Raw genomic sequence first — 4,081 nt, forward strand, 5'->3', positions numbered from 1 at the left:
GATAGAAACGTACGAAGCTGGCGTACGTAGAAAAATGTGATTTTATGATAGAACAAAAATATAATACGTACGTTTTTGGGCGTACGGTAAAATATCTGTATGGTAGAAAAATGAAAGAAATTGAGCGTTAAAGAAGATATGTTACAAGCGCGGAATGTGGCAAAACTTGTACATATTTGAAAGAGAAAAGTGGTGTGTCGACCTGACATATATATATGAAACAGGCGACGATGGAAAAGGATTTAAATTTTGTCCATTTTATATATACATATTGTATAGTTCCCTGGTTGATCCTGCCAGTAGTCATATGCTTGTCTCAAAGATTAAGCCATGCATGTCTCAGTACATGCCGTATTAAGGTGAAACCGCGAATGGCTCATTAAATCAGTTATGGTTTCTTAGATCGTACTAAAATTTACTTGGATAACTGTGGTAATTCTAGAGCTAATACATGCAAAACAGAGTTCCGACCAGAGATGGTAGGAACGCTTTTATTAGATCAAAACCAATCGGTGGCGGGTGTTTACACTCGTCCATCGTTTGCTTTGGTGACTCTGAATAACTTTGTGCTGATCGCATGGTCTTATAGCACCGGCGACGCATCTTTCAAATGTCTGCCTTATCAACTGTCGATGGTAGGTTCTGCGCCTACCATGGTTGTAACGGGTAACGGGGAATCAGGGTTCGATTCCGGAGAGGGAGCCTGAGAAACGGCTACCACATCCAAGGAAGGCAGCAGGCGCGCAAATTACCCACTCCCGGCACGGGGAGGTAGTGACGAAAAATAACGATACGGGACTCATCCGAGGCCCCGTAATCGGAATGAGTACACTTTAAATCCTTTAACGAGGATCCATTGGAGGGCAAGTCTGGTGCCAGCAGCCGCGGTAATTCCAGCTCCAATAGCGTATATTAAAGTTGTTGCGGTTAAAAAGCTCGTAGTTGAATCTGTGTGTCACAGTGTCGGTTCATCGCTCGCGGTGTTTAACTGGCATTATGTGGTACGTCCTACCGGTGGGCTTTGCTCTTCACGGGGCGGTCCAACTAATATCCCATCGCGGTGCTCTTCACTGAGTGTCGAGGTGGGCCGGTACGTTTACTTTGAACAAATTAGAGTGCTCAAAGCAGGCTACCTTCGCCTGAATACTGTGTGCATGGAATAATGGAATAGGACCTCGGTTCTATTTTGTTGGTTTTCGGAACCCCGAGGTAATGATTAATAGGGACAGATGGGGGCATTCGTATTGCGACGTTAGAGGTGAAATTCTTGGATCGTCGCAAGACGGACAGAAGCGAAAGCATTTGCCAAAAATGTTTTCATTAATCAAGAACGAAAGTTAGAGGTTCGAAGGCGATCAGATACCGCCCTAGTTCTAACCATAAACGATGCCAGCTAGCGATCCGCCGAAGTTCCTACGATGACTCGGCGGGCAGCTTCCGGGAAACCAAAGCTTTTGGGTTCCGGGGGAAGTATGGTTGCAAAGCTGAAACTTAAAGGAATTGACGGAAGGGCACCACCAGGAGTGGAGCCTGCGGCTTAATTTGACTCAACACGGGAAACCTCACCAGGCCCGGACACCGGAAGGATTGACAGATTGATAGCTCTTTCTTGATTCGGTGGGTGGTGGTGCATGGCCGTTCTTAGTTGGTGGAGCGATTTGTCTGGTTAATTCCGATAACGAACGAGACTCTAGCCTGCTAAATAGACGTAATTATGGTATCTCGAAGGCTCTCGGCTTCTGCCGGTGGGGTTTTTACTACCAACGTACAAACAAATCTTCTTAGAGGGACAGGCGGCTTCTAGCCGCACGAGATTGAGCAATAACAGGTCTGTGATGCCCTTAGATGTTCTGGGCCGCACGCGCGCTACACTGAAGGAATCAGCGTGTGTTCCCTGGCCGAAAGGCCCGGGTAACCCGCTGAACCTCCTTCGTGCTAGGGATTGGGGCTTGCAATTATTCCCCATGAACGAGGAATTCCCAGTAAGCGCGAGTCATAAGCTCGCGTTGATTACGTCCCTGCCCTTTGTACACACCGCCCGTCGCTACTACCGATTGAATGATTTAGTGAGGTCTTCGGACTGGTGCGCGGCAATGTTTCGGCATTGCCGATGATGCCGGGAAGATGACCAAACTTGATTATTTAGAGGAAGTAAAAGTCGTAACAAGGTTTCCGTAGGTGAACCTGCGGAAGGATCATTACAATGTTCCAATATATCTCAAAGAGAGAGGAGAGGAGGAGAGAAAATGAATTCGATTAGTTTGTGGATAAGAATTCATATAAAAAAAAAAGATATTGTTGAGCCCGCCAGATCATTCGTGCGTGATTTACACGGCCAGACGTGTGTACTACACGTATTAGGCCTTTGATCTGCGTTGCGTAGGCCACAACAAATCTTTCAAAGAGAGAGAGATATATGTGTTGTTGGGGTTTGTGATTATGAAGGTGCCCCAACGCACAAAAATATATAAAAATGTACAAAGTTGGGATGTGGTGTGGTGGAGAAGAGTTGGGCCCGACCAGATCATTCGTGCGTGATTTACACGGCAGACGTGTGTACTACACGTATTAGGCCTTTGATCTGCGTTGCGTAGGCCATCTTCCTTCCAAGACACACACGTGTTGGGGTTTGTGTGATTTTATGATAGTGCCCCAACACGGAAAAATAAGCGTACGAGAAGAGTTGGGCCCGACCAGATCATTCGTGCGTGATTTATACACGGCCAGACGCGTATTATATTACACGTATTAGGCCTTTGATCTGCGTTGCGTAGGCCATCTTCTCGATAGAGAGAAAGCCAATGTATTCTTTTTTCTTTCTTTACACACACACACACAGTTGTAGTAGGACAGGGAGGGATGCGAGCGTGCTAATCACGCTTCCTCAAGTCTTCGCTGTGGTGTAAAAAAAAAAAGAAAAAAAGGAATCGTTGGGAAAGTCCAAAGGACGAAAATATCGGGCAGTCTGAAGATAACTTAATGCTCGTTTACATTGGTATCAAGAGAGACCGGCTTGTGTAGCTCGTTTCAATGCTGTGTCGTTGTCATTGACACCCTACTCTGTTGCGCGCTAGTGGCAGCATGAGCGTGGGACGTATATATATATGACACCCAGCTAGAGCCGGCCGTGAGTCCGTCCGGTGTAAATAACGACGAAAGGAGAGAGAAACTTTTCGAATCCAGTATCGGGTTGATAATTGTCCAGTTTGAATATCCATATCCCCGTCGTTTTTGGAGGTGATATACTCTCTGTGTTTCTTCGATAGAAGGCTTTTCAATGTTCTATTCGCTCCGACCGTCGAACTTGCAAGAAAACAGTGGTTTTGGATTTGCTCGTACATATATATATATGGTTTCGACGGAAATATCTCGTTCTTTAAGGGACAATTATGTCGTCGTACGACGACTCCCGAATCTCCTTCGCGCGCTGGTTGGAGCTCTTCGGGTATCGGCTTGTTCCGAAATATAACACAAAAATGTGGTGGATAGCAAATACACATTATATTATATATGAGAGAATAAAAGGGAAAAATTACCCTGAACGGTGGATCACTTGGCTCGTGGGTCGATGAAGAACGCAGCTAATTGCGCGTCAACGTGTGAACTGCAGGACACATGAACATCGACATTTCGAACGCACATTGCGGTCCACGGATACAATTCCTGGACCACGCCTGGCTGAGGGTCGTTTACGTACTTATAAACTGCTTGCGTTGATGGCACTTGTTGCCTATATACGTACGAGCGAATGATGGGCGCTTCGTCGGCGTTTGTCGCGGTCCTATGAATATTGAGAAATTTTACGTACGTCTAACAGTCTTCGAGAGAGATGGAAATCGTGTTCGAACTAGCGTGAGTGTGGAAGGCGGTGTCGTGTGTCGTATATGTTTTATATACGTCCGCCCGTCTGAAACACCGCTTCGAAGCGGTGACAAAATCTTTTTCGGGACGATTCGTATCCGTAGAACTATCGAGATTTCACTGGTACATTTTCAACGCGCTCCCGACGTCGCCTGAAATGAAACGAGATGGGTTTAACCCACGAAAGCGTACTACACGAGTCTGTCCTATGTGAAGACTG

The 4,081-nt window shown here is 46.2% G+C and overlaps 2 non-coding genes across 2 annotated transcripts; both read left to right on the forward strand.

The window, feature by feature from the left end:
• Positions 1 to 280: 280 nt before the first annotated feature.
• LOC143262874 (small subunit ribosomal RNA) lies at positions 281 to 2,201 on the forward strand. The gene has a single exon (XR_013036528.1). It is a non-coding gene; the product is annotated as a small subunit ribosomal RNA (ribosomal RNA).
• A 1,332-nt stretch (positions 2,202 to 3,533) lies between these two features.
• On the forward strand, positions 3,534 to 3,688 carry LOC143262885 (5.8S ribosomal RNA). Its single transcript, XR_013036534.1, has one exon. It is a non-coding gene; the product is annotated as a 5.8S ribosomal RNA (ribosomal RNA).
• Positions 3,689 to 4,081: the final 393 nt, after the last annotated feature.

The sequence above is a fragment of the Megalopta genalis genome, unplaced genomic scaffold (genome assembly GCF_051020955.1).
Source record: "Megalopta genalis isolate 19385.01 unplaced genomic scaffold, iyMegGena1_principal scaffold0232, whole genome shotgun sequence".
NCBI classification, from domain to species: domain Eukaryota; kingdom Metazoa; phylum Arthropoda; class Insecta; order Hymenoptera; family Halictidae; genus Megalopta; species Megalopta genalis.